Source organism: Pyxicephalus adspersus, chromosome 3, assembly GCF_032062135.1.
Source record: "Pyxicephalus adspersus chromosome 3, UCB_Pads_2.0, whole genome shotgun sequence".
NCBI classification, from domain to species: Eukaryota; Metazoa; Chordata; class Amphibia; order Anura; family Pyxicephalidae; genus Pyxicephalus; species Pyxicephalus adspersus.
This window is the reverse complement of record NC_092860.1, coordinates 61,567,176-61,584,808: the sequence shown is the minus strand read 5'-3', so window position 1 is coordinate 61,584,808 and position 17,633 is coordinate 61,567,176. Positions and strand designations below refer to the sequence as shown.

Here is a 17,633-nt window from a genome sequence, read left to right as displayed (position 1 = left end):
CTGGGGGACCAACATAAGTATTGGGCTCCCCATATGGTATGCAAAATTTGTGTACAGTGTCAACGTCAGTGGAAAAATGGAAAACTGAAAAGTTTGAAATTTGGTGTACCTATGGTGTAGAGCTAAAAAATCATCATACTGATTGTTATTTTCCTGCTGTGAATGTAAAAGGTTTCAATCATTACAAGAAAAACAACTGGGAGTACCCTGATTTGGAATGAGCAGGAGAACCTGTGCCGCATGGTGCTGATGTTCCCATACCAGTGTTCAGTACACCCCCTGATATTCCTGTATCCAACATGGAGAATATACAGGGTTTGGAAGGGTAAACCAGGAGCTAGCAGTGGAAGTGAATATGAAGTAAGTGTTTCATCAAACCAGCAGTTCTCCCAATAAGAGCGCAATGATTTAATATGTGACCTAAGTCTGTCAAATCAAGCATCAGAACTTTTAGCATCCAGGCTAAAAGAAAATAACTCTCTGAGACCGGAAGTTAAAATAACAGTTTATAGGACAAGAGAGGTGACATTTCTACCATATTTCAGTGAAGATAGAGACTTTGTGTACTGTTGTAACATCTGTGGACTACTAGCCCATATGGGAGTAACAGAATACCGAGCAGAAGACTGGCAGCCTTTATTAGACAGTTTAACTCGGAGTTTGAAATCTGTTTTACTGCACAATGGCAACTGCTATGCATCAATTCCAGATGTTCACTCAACAAACCTACAGAAGCATATGAAAATATCAAAATGGTCTTACAAAAGCTTTGCTATCATGAACACCAATGATCCATATGTGTTGATTTAAAAATGGTGAACTTCCTACTTTGACAGCAAAGTGCATACACAAAGTACCTATGTTTTATCTGCTTGTGGGATAGAGCAAAGCAGGATCACTGGAAAAAAGTGACATGGCTTTCAACAGAAAACATGAAAAAAGGTGCAGCGAACATCATTACCGAGCCAATGGTTGACAAAGAAAAAATCATTCTCCCTCCACTACACATAAAATTGGGATTATTGAAGCAATTTGTTAGAGTTCTGAACAAGGACAGTGATGTCTTCAAATGCATTTGTAGATTCTCCCCTGGATTGAATACTTTGATGGACCCCAGATTCGGAAACTGATATGATTCAAATTTCACAAGTTACATGACTGATAATGAAGCTTCTGCCTGCAGCTATGTCATGGTTGTCAAGAACTTCCTGGGTAACCATAAAGTACAAAATTATGAAGAACTGGTACAAAACTTGCTCCTAAACTTTAAAGATTTGGGTGCTACTATGAGCATAAAGGTACACTATCTCCATAGCAATTTGCAAAACTTTCCAGAAAACTTTGGGGATTTCAGTGAGGAACAAGTGGAAAGGTTCCATCAAGACATAAAGGTGATGGAAGAAAGGTATCGGGGCAGATGGGATAGACACATGATGGCAGACTACTACTGGAGCCTTCAACGTGAGTGTCCTGATCATCGGCATAAAAGGAAATCATACAAACTGAGTTTTTTAATGACTTCTTTGTGATTAGTTCTGTAAATTTACTGAATATAGAATATATTGACATTAAGTATTTCAAAAATTTAATTTTGTATACATAGGAATATCTAGTTTATTTTGCTTAATTTTCATGTTTCATTAGTTTTCTATGGGGTTATTATTGAGGTAATTATGTCAAAAACTAGAGCCAATCTGTCATGCACGGGCAGACAAGACCACGAGGGAGCATATGGACGTGGTGCGAGCCCTGAGAATTGCCAAGGCGCAGAGTCTAAGCCACAACCAGGTTTGCTCCTGAGCCTCTGATGGTGGGGATGTTGCGCTGCTGGTTACAGCCAGGGTGCGGTCCTTGGACACACCAAGGTGGACAAGCACGGTACCAAATTAGCAGGCAGGATGATAGTCAAGGAAAGCCGGGGTTGAGACAGGCAGCAAGCAAGAGAGGTCAGGTCACACGCCAGAGGTCAATAGCCAGGGTTCCAGGAGACAGACAGCAATGACACATAGGCCACTGCGGGCACAGGGAACACAAGAGACACTGGAAACAGCAGGAGGCACAGGAGAAGCAGGGATATTCACAGGCAGACAGGAACACCACAGGGAAGTTGGCTGGGAACCAACAGACTGGACAACAAGGAGCTAACACAGGAGCTGGACACAGGAAACACTGGATTAAGCAGCAGGTGTACAGGAACTAGTTCACAGAACTAGGGAGCTCGGCACTGGTAAGACTTGTTGCACGAAAACAGAATGGAGTCTGTGAGCAAGCTAAATAGCCAGGTTAAGAGGCTACTTTCTGATTGGCCAGCGGCATGGACGGAGTCAATAAAGCCTGGAAACAGAGGCACGCCCAGCATCAGAACTGCCCACATGCACAGGAGAGAAATACCTGTGTTTTAATGAGGAACAGGTAAGTGTGACACAATCTAGCAAAACCAATACCATATTTGGAATCTGTGCATCAAACATAACCTAAAATGACTTTAATCTGGCAAGAAAATGTTTGTTGACCAATGTAATCAGTGTAGGAGATATGAAGGTTTAGATGGGGGGAATGAGAGCAGCATAAACACAGCTCTAATGTTGCTGCTGGGATTATCTGACAGTACAAGGTGGGCGGGGAGCAGCCACAGCTGATTTCCTTGTCTATAGGACACTCCCACTCTCTCCTGACAGCACAATCTCATAGAGAAACATAGGAGATGTGCACCCCCTCCCCTGCAAGACAACGAGCAGAGAGAAAATGTGCAAAGAGCTGGATTTGGCAGGGTTGGGCACCCTTGCTGTTCATAAGTTCATTGTCCTAAGTTTAACCAACATAAAGTAATTTCTTTAGTATGAATGACAAATGTGTGAATTGTCTCCTCCTTTATATCTCAGTTGACATGATATAAATATGTCTCAGGCGTCTTACTTACCCATGTTCCTCTGATTACCTTTTTGGATGAGGTCATCATAAAGTCATCTTGAAGTTCAACACAGATTATCTTTTTTTCTTGACTGAAGTCTTCTTGCCCTATTGTTATAAAATAAAATAGGTTTTCCTATACCATGTTTATCACAGTGTACCATATGTTTATAAATAACACTTTTCCCATAAAATGATACCCCTATTTATCAAACATAAATATGAATATGTAAATTGATGTATCTGTATATTGTGAAGTATTATTATGATTTACATTCATTAATGTGTTTCATTTAGAACAAGAGCCTTAATAATTAGTAATGTTTCATTTATTCGCTTGTATTCATATTCAAAAGATATTGTATCGAATTATTGCTAATCATAATTCTTATTCATGGTAAAATTATCTCTATTGTATATATACGTGAAACCATTTTCATTAACCTTAATGTCAAAATATGTTCAACTATTCCTTATTATTATATACTTAAACAATTTTTAAAAATTATATATGAGGGTAAACAGAACAAATCAAATCAGATCCTGCCCGTGGGAATCCGTGTAATTAAGTGTATACATTAAATCCAATGAACAACACATGATGCATTATATTCAGAGCGGAAGCATAATACCTGAAATAAGACAAGAAGACAAGTGCAAATGGGGTCAAGATACTGAGAGTAGGGATGAGCGCGAAGGCTCGGTGGGTTCGCGTAATTTCGGCAAATCGATTTTGCGAATTACAATAAAGTCAATGCACTGACTTTAATGTTAGACATGTTAGAACCACCAAATTTGCCAGGTAAGTGTAAGAGAACTGTGACAACAAGGAAAAAATACAAAAGTTATAAAAGACTGTGTGGTTTTCCAGGAAAATGGCAGGCAAAGTGACAGCAGGCAAATAAGATTTTTTGCGTGATGGACAGCGTCCAGAATGCAGCACAAACATTAGGACATTGGGAAAGGTTGAACTCAACCCACTAACAACAGTCTCTGCTGTCAAAACAGCAGGAAAAAGCGATGCTATTTAATGTATGCACCCCTATTGAATTTACATAGCTGCGCAAAATCTTAACGCTATATAAATCCTGTTTAATAATAATATTAATAATAATTGCTAGCTGGCATCATGACCTGGATGATGTGTTAGGAATGCCACCCATAAAGTTGTGGTTTTCCAGAAAATGGCAGGCATAGTGACAGCAGGCAAATAGGATTTTTGCGTGGTGGACAGCGTCCAGAAGGCAGCACAAACATTAGGACATTGAAAGGGTGAACTCAACCCACTTGCAACAATCTCTGCCGTCAAAACAGCAGGAAAATGCCGGGGAGACCGCATTGGTAAGAAAAATTGAGAGTTGGGTGTAGTGCATCGTTAATGCCACACAGAAGTGTACAATTTTATTAAATGGAGTACGAACAGGCGGCAGCAGCGAACAGCAGGAGGAGGAGGTGGTTGGCCTTGAGACAGAGCATTGGCGGCAGTGGTAACTGGCATATACAGCTGGTTGTAGTGCATTGTCAATGACACCCAGAAGTGTGTAATACAATTATAGAGCTGGGTGGCGTACTGACAGGCAGCAGCAGCAACAGCATGAGGAGGAGGTGGTGGGCCCTGAGACGGAGCGTGGTCCGCATTTGTAACTGGCATCCAAAGCTTGGTGTAGTGCATCGTCAATGACACCCAGAAGTGTGTTATACAATTTTTGTGAATGAAGAACTGCCAAGCAGCAGCAGCAACAGTAGGAGGAGGAGACGGTGGATCCTGAGACGGAGCATGGACGGCATTGGTAACTGGCATCTAGAGCTGGGTGTCGTGCATCGTTAATGCCATACCGAAGTGTGTAATGCAAATAGATGATTTGTGCGCCAGTACTGTTGCTGTGGTCTGTGGTGCTGGAAGCTGGTGCTTAGGAAAGAAGACTATATTGCTAGTTTGCATCATAAAGTGGATGACATGAATGCCAACCCTCAATCTTACAATACTTAGCTGAAAAATTAGGCAAAGGCAATGATACCTATCAGTATGGCAGTACTGGGAATTTTCATCAGCAGTTTGTTGGCCTCCTGGAAGCAGCAGAAATGTAAAGTAAATTGCTAACTGGCACAATGGCAGGCATGACACTGGCAATGAATGCCACCACTGGAGGTTGCGATAATGAGCGGGAAAATTCAACCAAGGAAGGCTTAGTTGACAGGGTGTTTGGTGATAGCCACTAGTGTTGGTGGAATAGCTCACTATTCGATTTGACTGCTATTCGGTCGAATACATAATTATTCGAATGATCAAACATCGAATTTAAACTCAAATAAAGTCAATGGGGGAAAATTTGGGTTGTTATTCGGGTCGGTGAAGAGCTTCTACAGCCTATAAATACATTTAAAAAGACATGTCAAGACTCTCCCAGCTCTGCACAACACTGTACAAGTAAAAATAAAATAAGGAGGTCTTTTTTCTGTTGCTGGCAAGTAGTTTTGGTCGAATAGCTCATGCAATTTTATGGGTCCGCCAAGGGAACATGCCGGATTTTACACGGTCTCCGAGTACAGCCAGAGAGGGACATGAGGGAATGGTCCAAAATTTAGCCACCAGGTTTCCCTGCTTGGTTACAAGCCATACACAGGCTTCAGAGTACAGGCAGAGGTTATTAGCCAGCTACACAGCTCTGTTATACGTTACAAGTGACAGGTGGCAGCAGCAGTAGGAGGAGGCGGTGGGCCATGAGACGGAGCGTGGAACGCATTGGTAACTGGCATCCAGAGTTGGGAACTGGGCAGGCGGCATCAGTTACAGCATGAGGAGAAGCGTTGGGCCCTGAGAAGGAGCAAGGATGGTATTAGAGGTTGAGGCCATCACCCATATGGACAGTGTCGAAGCTGTAGCTATTGGAGACATGAATGGATCAACAAGATTACAATCTGTACCTACTATGTAGCGAAACCACATGAAACGGAACAGGCTTGGTGGAATCAGCGGGGAAAGAAGACCCTGTTGAGCCTAGTTGAGTCCAGTCTGGCATCTAGAGCTGGGTACTGGGCAGTGGGCAAGCAGCAGCAGAAATAGCATGAGGAGGAAGCGGCAGGCCCTGAGACGTAGTGTTACTACGTCTGCTCGACCCTGTTACTCCTCCTGCTCTCTCACAGGCGAACATCAAACTGGGCCGAAAGGTGCTCTAGAGCTGGTGGTCGTGGTGGCGGTCGCGGTTGTTAAGGAATAGCTGTGGTGACAGGCAGCTTCCGACGATAGACGACTATGACTTGCCTCACTGGTACGTGAAGAATGCAGAGTGATATTTTGCAAGGTGTCAAGCAAAGCAGTATGAGTTTGTTTTTAGCTGCAGACCCAAGAACAAGAAGCGCTGCTGTTGGTGGTGGGCATCCATTATTACTGAAAGGATCTGCTTCTACTTCTGGTTCCACAAATGAATGCACTCTGATTTCTCCTGCACCAGAGAGACAGACGTCTGGAGAGATATCCCAATAACACACACGCACACAGTATGGTCTTAGGAATATACTCTAATGTTTACTTAACGAAGTGGTCTTTTTATACAGATAATTATACAAAAGAAGGTTGGTCTTTAGTTACATATATAATGTACGTACGCCATCGCGCTATTCAGCAACTGAAAAAGCTCATCTCCGGCATCTCCGGCAGCTTTACACTGGCGAGCTTGCATTAAAAGTCACTGTTCCCCTAAAAAATCATTCTTTCTAATGGCACACACATAACCTCCACTTCCACCTCCTCCTTTGACTCTTAGGCCTTAAACTATTCTTACAGGGACACTTTGCAGTAGTGACCCAGCACCTCCTATTCGGAAACATCTGTTCACCGCCAGCAAGATCTTGCAGTTTGCTATTTCGGTGCACAATTCCTACGTTGCCACGCAGTCCTGAGGTTGCGAAGCCCCTCTGCCACATGGGCGCAGCCATTCTAAGTGCCTTGTTGGAGCAGGAGGACATATGGCTAACTCCCAACAGACTTCAGCCGGGCAAGGTTGTGTGTGAAAATGGGGCCAATCTGCTGGCAGCCCTGCGTTGTGGAAAAGTCACACACGTACCTTGCCTGGCTCACATCATGAACCTGATAGTACAGCGCTTCCTTAGGAATTACCCAGGCCACCAGCCACTGTTGCTGAAGGTAAGAAAGTTGTCAGCGCATTTCTGCCGGTCGTACACAGCCGGTGCCAGGTTGGTTGATTTACAGCAAAATCTGAACCTGCCAGTGCACCAGTGTTAATTTGTGATATGGCCACACGTTGGAATTCCACCTTTTACATGCTGCAGCGGTTGGCTGATCAACAGAAAGCTGTGGTGGATTACATGGCAGAGTCTGTTCGTTTGAGACGTATACCTATACTACCTTTCTTCAGCCCTGCGGAGTGGCTGCAAATGTTGGACTTGTGCACTGTATTGTCACCTTTTGAAGAGGCCACCAGGATGATCAACAGAGATCAGGCCTGTGTCAGTGACACCATCCCCATCATATGTCTGCTGGAACAGATGATGGTGGGTCTCGGACACGACACAGAGCGGACGCTGCATCAAGAGACGTTTCAAACATCATCTCGGACATGCATGCCTACTAGACATAGTGCAACACATATCCAGGAAGAGGAGGTGGAAGAGGATGAGGTGGACATTGCAGGCAAGGCAGAAGGGGAGGAAGGGGCAGAGGAGGATATTGAGGGTACTTGAGCATCCATCCACCCAAACACAAGGCGCCGTGTTCCGTGGATGGCAATACCAGGCGGAGGAGGAGGAGGAGGACGACGACGACCCTGTGCTGCTGTTCGACCCACAGGAGTCTGGGTACAGAATTACCTCAGCTGTGGGTAGTTTAAGCCACATGACAGGCTTCATGCAAGAGTGCAAAGCCAAAGATACACACATTGAACACATTAAAACTAAGACTGACGACTATTGGTTTGCTAGGTTAATGGATCCACGTTACAAGCCTGAGATACAACAACTGATCTTGCCCCAATACATGAGACCTAAAATGAAGCACTACCAAGAAGTGCTTGTAAGGGACTTGTACTCAGCCTTTCTGACTGCCAGGCGCAGCAGGGATCCCTATGGCAGTTCCACCAGCCATGGGAGCCAAACAACTGCTTTAAGCAGCGGTAGAGGTCGGCATGGGCGGTAGAGGTTGTCTAAACCAAACTATGCAGTCTTTTTTTCAGTAGAAGCAAGCTGCCAGTCGTGCAGCAATTGCCAATGACACTGAGCAGCGGTAGTCAGTCATGGTGCAAGAATACCTGAGCTCTGCATGGGACAACTGCAACCTGCAAAGCCAGGACCCACTGGGCTAGTGGGTATCCAAGCTTGAGCAGTGGCCGGAGCTGGCAGAACATGCCATTCAGATCTTTGCCTGCCCAGCCACAAGTGTGTTATCTGAAAGAGCGTTCAGTGCAGCTTGGGGCGTAGTGAGTGACAATGGGATTCGGCTCTCCGCGGAAAATGTCGACCGAGTCACTTTTTTAAAATGAATAAGGCTTGAATCGGCAATGACTTCAACACCCCCTCTGCAGAGTGTACCGATTAGTCGTCCACTGCTGCACGGCCTGCTGACACCTTGATGGGAAGAGCACATTCACAGCCTTCAGCCTCACCCTAGTGGCCCTCTACCTCTACTCTGTCTCTGAGGTCAATAACTTGCAATGTAGCTGTGTAACTGGCTATTTTTTTTTTTTTAATGAGCATCCCCATCAGGGCCCTCTGCCTATATGGAGGCCTATATCACTTGTAATGGAGCTGTGATTCATAATGAAATTTTTGTATTTTTAGTAGAGAAATACCTACATTTTTCTGTCCTTTTGGATAGATAGCAAGTGCTATCAAAATAAATATCTGTATTATTTTTACATAAATACAGAAATTTTTCGGTTCATTTTGATAGATTGCAAGTGGTATCAAAATTAAATATCTGTATTTTTTTTACCCTGCCTTCGGGTGATCAAACATTGAATTTGAACTCCATTAAAGTCAATGTGGGAAAAATTTGGGTTGTTATTCGGGTCGGTGGAGAGCTTCTACAGCCTATAAATACATTTAAAAAGACATGTCAAGACTCCCCCAGCTCTGCACAACACTTTACAAGTTAAAAAAAAAAAATAAGGAAGTCTTTTTGCTGTTGCTGGCAAGGCCATTTTATGTGGCGGCCAAGGGAACATGCCGGATTTTATACGGTCTCCGAGTAGAGGCAGAGAGGGACATGAGGTGGCTTCAGAGTACAGGCAGAGGTCTCTGAGGGCGGTCTTTCAGTCCAAAAATTAGCCAGCTACACAGCACTGTTATATGTTACAAGTGACAGGTGGCAGCAGCAGTAGGAGGAGGCGGTGGGCACTGAGATGGAGTGGGGACCGCATTTGTAACTGGCATCCAGAGATGGGAACTGGGCAGGCGGCATCAGTCACAGCATGAGGAGGAGGCGTTGGGCCCTGAGAAGGAGCAAGGACGGCATTAGAGGTTGAGGCCATCACCCATATGGACAGTGTCGAAGCTGTAGCTATTGGAGACATGAGTGGATCAACGGGATTCCAATCTCAGTAGGGACAGATTGGAATCTCGTTCATTCATTCATTCATGTCTCCAATAGCTACAGCTTCGACACTGTCCATATAGGTGATGGCCTCAACTTCTAATGCCCTCCTTGCTCCGTCTCAGGGCCCACCACCTCCTCCTCATGCTGTTACTGCTGCCGCCTGCCCAGTACCCAACTCGAGATGCCAGTTACCAATGCTGTCCACGCTGTGTCTCATAGCCCACCGCCTCCTCTTCCTGCTGTTCCTGTTGCACGCCCCAGGCCTAATCAATATCAGCCATCAGGATGCAGGTATACTTCCGATGAGCCAGCTGATTCAAGTGGGTGGCATGTTTAACCCTGGAGCGCAGCTTGAAGCCTAAGTGGAAGTGCAAGTCAATCACATCCAATTGGTGCAAATATGCCAGTGTGGTGCTGTTGAAATTCCCTTCTATGATGTCTCAGTGCACATTAGGAATGGGGTACTCTAGCACTTCACCAGCTTTGAATCCAACATACATGAACGTGTTGCATATCAATAGACATTTGGGGCTCACACCTCAGTGAGCCGATTAAACAGGTGGTCCATGTTGGTTTTGTACATTTGCAGTGACTGATTGCTCATCATGATACCTGCTATCATCCTATATACACGAGGTGATGATGACAACGTCGGGCTAAGCTCCATGCTTGAAGTTGGCCAGCACGTTCTCTATGTACTTCGAAGAAACACGGGTCAGGAAATAGAACCGAACAAGTTGGTGGTCAGTTCTGTAATGACGCACTTGGCGTTAAATTTTGGCATTGTGCATTTCAGCCAGAGATCTCCCGTGTCGTTTGCAAATGACATGTCACCCTTCCCTTTCAGCTGCTTCTCAGTCCGAAAGTAATCATTCTGCAGTATTTTCACAAGACCCTTGTTGACGGATCTTTGAATGGAGTCTCCCAGGACGGCCACATACTTTTTGTGTAGAAGTCTCCAGACGTCTGCTGAGCTCAATAACTTCATGGCTCAATGTGGTCATCAAGGACCTTTCGGTTCCCATTAACTATACCTGTGTTTCACATCTCATCCCCCCAACATAGACAGAGAGACTGCTGTCCCACTTCCCAGTTCCGGGGTAACATACACAGAAATTCAGTACGATAAAGTGTGGTACCGATGGATGAAGCAGAAGACTTGGCCTTCTACATTCAATCATGAATTTCAGATTACACACTTCAGGGTGTCATTAAAGATGCACTACACCCAGCTCTAGATTCCAGTTACTAATGCCTTCCACACTCCGTCTCAGGGCCTGCTATCAAGTGAAAGCACATGAAAGGAAATGGGGGTTGGAGGAATCAGTGGGGAAAGAAAATCCTATTGAGCTTGAGTCTAGTCTGGCATCTAGAGCTGGGTATTGGACAGTGGGCAGTGTAGAGGCAGTAGCCAATGGAGACATGAATGGATGAGCGAGATTGCAATCTGTCCCTACCTACTATGTAGCAAAACCACATGAAAGGGATTGGGCTTGGAGGAATCAGCGGGGAAAGAAGACCCTGTTGAGCTGGAGTCTAGTCTGGCATCTAGAGCTGGGTACTGAGAGGAGGAGGTGGTGGGCCTTGAGACGGAGCAAGGAGTGCATTACAATGTAAAGCCATCACCTATATTGACAGTGTAGAGGCAGTAGGTAACGGAGACATGAATGGATGAGCGAGATTCCAATCTGTCCCTACCTACTATGTAGCGAAACCACATGAAAGGGATTAGGCTTGGAGGAATCAGCGGGGAAAGAAGACCCTGTTGAGCTGGAGTCTAGTCTGGCATCTAGAGCTGGTGGCCTGGGAGGAGGAGGTGGTGGTCCCTGAGTTGGAGCAAGGAGGGCATTAGAATGTAAAGCCATCACCTATATTGACAGTGTAGAGGCAGTAGCTAACGAAGACATGAATGGATGAGCGAGATTCCAATCTGTCCCTACCTACTATGTAGCGAAACCACATGAAAGGGGTTGGGTTTGGAGGAATCAGCGGGGAAAGAAGACCCTGTTGAGCTGGAGTCTAGGACGACATTTAAAGTCAGGTACTGGGCAGGTGGCTGTCTAGGCGGTGGGCTCTGAGACTTAGTATGGACGGCATTAGTTTCTGGCATCTAAAGTCAGGTACTGAGCAGGTGGCAGCATCATTTACAGAAATACAGAAATTTTTATATTTATTTTGATACATAGCAAGTGCTATAAGAATTATTCTCTGTATTTTTTTTACAGATATAAAACAAAATTTCAGTTTATTTTGATAGATAGCAAGTGGTATCAGAATTAATTCTCTGCATTTTTTTACAGAAATACAAACATTTTTCTGTGTATTTTCATAGATAGCAACTTGCTATCCATCAAAATAAACATGAAAATTTTCTGTATTTCTGTAAAAAAATACAGAGAATTAATTCTGATAGTTCTTGCTACCTATGAAAATAAACAGAAAATTTTCTGTATGTCTGTAAAAAAATACAGATAATTAATTCTGATCCTCCTTGCTACTTATCAAAATAAACAGAAAATTTTCTGTATTTCTGTAAAAAAATACAGATAATTATTCTGATACCACTTGCTACCTATCAAAATAAACAGAAAATTTTCTGTATTTCTGTAAACAAAATACAAAGAATTAATACTGAAAGCACTTGCTACTTATGAAAATAAACAGAAAAATTTCTGTATGTCTGTAAAAAAATACAGAGAATTAATTCTGATAACACTTGCTACCTATCAAAATAAACAGAAAAATGTCTGTATTTCTGTAAAAAAATAAAGATATTTCATTCTGATCCTACTTGCTATCAAAAAAGCCAGAAAAAGTTCTGTTACTGTAAAAAAATAAATATATTTATTTTTGATAGCACTTGCTATTTATCCAAAAGGACAGAAAAATTTATGTATTTCTCTACTAAAAATATAAATTTCTTGTGATATTTCAAGTGATATAGGCCTCAAAGTAGATAAAGGCAGAGGGCCCTGAGGGGGGTGCTAGGTGAAAAAATATTTGCCAGTTACACAGCTCCATTGCAAGTTATAAACCTCAGAGAAAGAGTAGAGGTAGAGGGCCACTAGGGTGAGGAGTAGAAAGAGATGCCGAAAGGCTGTGAACGTGCTCTTCCCATCTTGATGTCCGTGCAGCAGCTGACGACTAATCAGTACAATCTACCGAGGGGGTGTTAAAGTCATTGCCGATCCAAGCCTTATACATTTTCTGCGGAAAGCTGAATCCATTTGTCACTCACTACGCCCCCAGCTGCACTGAACGCTCTTTCAGATAACACACTTGCTGCTGGGCAGGCAAGGATCTGAATGTGACACCCTGCAAAATACTTTGTAGCTAATAATATATTTGTATATATATATGATATATGTATAGGTCAATTTGATGGGGGGGGGGGGGTTGACATACAAAATGCAAGTGCGCTGTGTTGTATGCAGCACTTTGCTTCAGTGGTGACGCTTGTAATATGCAGCACAGTATACAAACTATATACTGCAGTATACACTGTGTCTGTGTGACTGTCTCTCAGTACAAGTGTGATACTGTGCACGCAATCAGAGAGGGGACCCTGCCTCTGGCTGCGTGTAAGTAACACACTGACTGACTATCTATTTATCTAGCTTTCTAGCATTCTAGCCTTCTAGCTTTCTATCTATCACTGTATCTATCTATCTATCTAGCAAACAGTGAAACACTCTACCTAAGTACAGTAGATTTCAGGACTGCACAAATACAGTACAATCCAACAATCTATCTAATAGTGTGAGTGTGACACAGTCAACCAAAGTAAAGCACTTTTTTCACTTTGACAAAGAAAGCAAGCCAAGCAGCACAGAAAGGTTGTGATGCTATCAGCAAATCTCTGTCAGGAGTGGTAAATGCAGGCATGGCTTGGCCTTATATAGGCCAATGGCTGCCTGTGAGGCATGCAGTGACACACAGCCAATCGGCTGTCTGCCACAACAAAGATGGAGAGGGCATCCCTGCTCTAATTGGAGGGCACTGTGCATCATGGGGGAGGTCCCCAGTTGTTTGAGTGCATTGTGGTAGGGCCGAATTCGGGTATTCGAATGCAGCAAAATTCGGGTCGGGTCCACCCGAATTCGAACGGTCATATTCAGGTCGAACATTAGATCGACCCGCATTCGAACAACAACACTAAAAGCCACAGACTCGGCACAGGAGCAGTGTGGGTTCACAGAGGCATCTTGGTTGGCCAGTGAGTCCTTGTGTCAGTCAATCAGTGACATCTGCAGTGGGGATATGATAGTTGTTAGTACCCCACCTATAGTTCATTTTCAAAAAGGCGAGGCAATTGACATTTTCCGGTGACAGTCGTGATCGGTTGTCCGTTACCACTCCGCCAGCAGCACTGAATGTTCTTTTGGACAGAACACTGGATGCTGGGCAAGAAAGAAGCTTGATGGCATACTGTTCCAACTGCGGGCGAAATTTAAACCTGTTGACCCAAAAATTATTGGTGTCACTACTGCCAGGACAGGCATCCTCCTCATAATTGCTGTTGTCAACACCACCAGCCAAAAAAGAGCCAACGTAATTGTGCACCATGCACTTCTTCCGTTCTCGATGGTTGTGCCCCTGCACTTCACTTGTTTGAGGTGGCCGCATCTGGTTATCCAGGCATCCAGAAAATCCCCCATGCCTTGGCCGACACTTTTGAATGTGTGCGGCCTGCTGCCACTACTGCTGATGCTGCTGCTGCCGCTACAGGACAGTACACCTCCACATACAGGTGGAGGCAGTGTCCGCCTGAGCTCCCTATGTGGAATGTGTTGCGTGGAACTCCTCACACAGCCAGTCGCATAGTATTCTGCTCAGGCTGGTCACCTTTTCTTTCTCTTGGGGTTCTCTGGCGGTGTGACTTTTCTCCCCCAAGGACACCAGTTTCAGCACTGCCTAGCTTGTGCTTGAGGGAGCTGTAGTGGCGTGCATGCTTAACCACAGTGTCCTACACTGCTGGCCCTTCAGGAGGAGTGTCGAAAGGAGAGGGTTTGCCAGTAGAAGGAATGAAGGAGGAGGAGGGAGAGGACTGGGGTGGCCCATGATTTCCCACCACACCCGTGGGTGGGGGGTACCAGGTGCTGCAATGCCTGTTGCAGACCACCGCACACACAGCAATGCATGGCCACCCAGTGAGCGGTGAAGGACAGGTAGCGTCCCATTCTGTGCCTGGTTGTCCAGCTATCTATGGTGACGTGAATTTGACTAGACATCGAGCATGCCAAGAGGTTACCCATTACATGTGCATGTAAACTGGGAATAGCTGTGCGGGAGAAGTAATGCCTGCTTGGTATATTCCACCGAAGCTCGGCACACGCCATCAGGTCACGGAAGGGAGCAGAGTCCACAATGCTGTAAGGCAGTAGCTGACAGGCCAGTAGTTTGGCTAGACGTGAATTGAGTTTGATAACTCTTTTGTTGGTTGGGCCCATAGCCTGATGCCTTGCGCAGAACTCCGGTAGAGTGGGCTAAAGGGACTGGGAGCTAGGGAAGCTGAAGGGGTCACTGGAGTACCCATCTTTCGGCGACAAACTTCGTCTGACGCCACAAAACCTGCGTCCAGAAGCTGGGACTTCCTCTTCCTTCCTTGGAAGTGTAGAAGGAGTTAATGGAGGTAGAAGAAGAAAGATGATGTGGTTACACCTCCTTAAAGAGAACACAAGTACTGCTTCCACTTTGGTTTGTGGTACTTGCACATGAGGGAAAGCAGGGATGTTGTACCCAAATGTGATCAAGCCTGTCCTCTGCGAATCTGCCTGTGGCACACGATGCAGATTGCTACGCACCCGTCATCGTCTTTCAGCGTGAAAAAGGACTACACTGGAGAGGTGCGCGCAACCACTCTGCTGCCCTTTTTTTTTGCCTGCCTCTGCGTCTGCAGGGGGCCTTGCATCTGCTCCAGCTCCAGCTCCATCTCCCCCACGGTCACATCGTCTCTGACTGTTCCCCTGCTTGTGACTCACTTGAGGCTGATTTGCGGCCCCTTGCATCCCCAGTCTGTTGCTGCTGCCTTTCCTCTACATCTGTTTTGTAACTGCTGCTAGCCCTTACACACACCGGTGGTTCCCAGGTGACATCACGGTCATCATCATCCTCATTCTTATCTAAGCCAACCTCTGCAAATGTGGCCACTGATGCAAAACCCTCGCCCAGCAAGTGCTGACCACGCTTTCTAAGGGTCTCAAAGTCAAAATTTGCAATGATAGATCCTCAGGCTGTTCGTCAAACAACAAGGGAGAGTCATCGAGAGGTACGGGCACATTAGCCACGCTAACTCCTGTCACGGCTATGCTGGTTGCTGCTGCTACTGCTGCTGCAGAAGAACAGCCTGCTATACGTGAGGCCCTTGAGACCCAGTCCAAAATACCCCAATAAATCTACCAGCATACTGGTGCTTTGCACACATTTCAGACCTGTTTGACAACTTGTGCTGCTGTCCTACAGTGGCGGACTCCCGGGGAGTATGCCTCCTGCCAGATGCGGCAAGTTGACCAACGCCACGCCTTCCCCTGCATCTACCACTCATCTTTTACTTATTTGGGAAAAAATGCACCTGTACCAAAGGCTTTCTTTGGTAAATAGCAAGTGGTATCAGAATGAAATATCTGTATTTTGTTGAGAGAAATACAGAATTTTTTCTGGCTTTTTTGATAGCAAGTGGTATCAGAATGAAATATCTGTATTTTTTTGAGTGAAATACAGAAATTTGTATGGCTTTTTTGGTAGATAGCAAGTGTTATCAGAGTGAAATATCTGTATTTTTCGAGAGAAACACAGACATTTTTCTGGCTTTTTGATAGCAAGTAAGATCAGAATAAAATATCTGTATTTTTTGGGGGGAAAATACAGATTTTTTTCTGGCTTTTTTGATAGTAAGTGGGATCAGAATTAAATATCTGTATTTTTTTATATAAATACATAAACTTTTCTGGCTTTTTTGATAGTGGGATCAGAATGAAAAATCTGTATTTTTTTTGAGAGAAATACAGAAATTTTTCTGGCTTTTTTGATAGATAGTGGGATCAGAATAAAATATCTGTATTTTTTTTTAGAGAAATACAGAAATGTGTATGGCTTTTTAGATGGATAGCAAGTGCTATCAGAATAAAATATCTGTTTTTTTTAAAGAAATCAGAATGCTATCAGAATGAAATATCTGTATTTTTTTGGGGGAATACAGAATTTTTTCTGGCTTTTTTGATAGTAAGTGGGATCAGAATTAAATATCTGTATTTTTTTTTTAAGTAAAACAGTAATTTTCTGGCTTTTTTGATAGTAAGTGGGATCAGATTGAAATATCTGTATTTTTTTTTAAAGAAAAAGAAAATTTTCTGGCTTTTTTTAATGGATAGCAAGTGTTATCAGAATGAAATATCTGTATTTTTTGGAGAGAAATACAGATATTTTTCTGGCTTTTTTGATAGCTAGTGGGATCAGAATTTTGATCTGTATTTTTTTTAGAGAAATACAGATTTTTTTTTGGCTTTTTTGATAGCAAGTGGGATCAGAAAAAAATATCTGTTTTTTTTAATAGAAATAAAGAAGTTTTTCTGGCTTGTTTGATAGATAGCAAGTGCTATCAGAGATTTTGATAGAGAGCAAGTGGGATCAGAATAAAATATCTGTATTTTTTGAGAGAAACAGAAATTTTTCTGGCTTCTTGATAGCAAGTAAGCTCAGAATAAAATATCTGTATTTGTGGGGGGGAAATACAGAAATGTTTCTGTTTTTTTTTTAAAAGACAGCAAGTGGGAGCAGAATAAAATATCTGTATTTTTTTATAGAAATACAGAAACTTTTCTGGCTTTTTTTGATAGTGGGATTAGAATATATTATCTGTATTTTTTGAGAGAAATACAGAAATTTGTCTGGCTTTTTTGATAGATAGTGGGATCAGAATAAAATATCTGTATTTTTTTGAGAGAAATACAGAAATGTGTATGGCTTTTTTGATACATAGAAAGTGCTATCAGAATGAAATATCTGTATTTTTTTGAGAGAAATACAGAAATGTATTTGGCTTTTTTGATAGATAGCAAGTCCTATTAGAATGAAATATCTGTATTTTTATGAGAGAAATACAGATATTGTTCTGGCTTTTTAGATGGATAGCAAGTGCTATCAGAATAAAATATCTGTATTTTTTTAAAGAAAT

At 43.5% G+C, this 17,633-nt stretch overlaps 1 long non-coding RNA gene across 3 annotated transcripts in view; it reads right to left on the bottom strand.

The window, feature by feature from the left end:
* Nucleotides 1-17,633, bottom strand: part of LOC140326377 (uncharacterized) — a 146,651-nt gene that overhangs the window by 99,284 nt on the left and 29,734 nt on the right. For 2 of the 3 annotated variants that reach the window (XR_011919849.1, XR_011919850.1), the window contains exon 2: nucleotides 2,939-3,018. The exons of the other annotated variant lie outside the window; for it this stretch is intronic. This is a non-coding gene — a long non-coding RNA (uncharacterized lncRNA). The remainder of the gene's footprint in view (nucleotides 1-2,938; nucleotides 3,019-17,633) is intronic. 3 annotated transcript variants of the gene reach the window in all.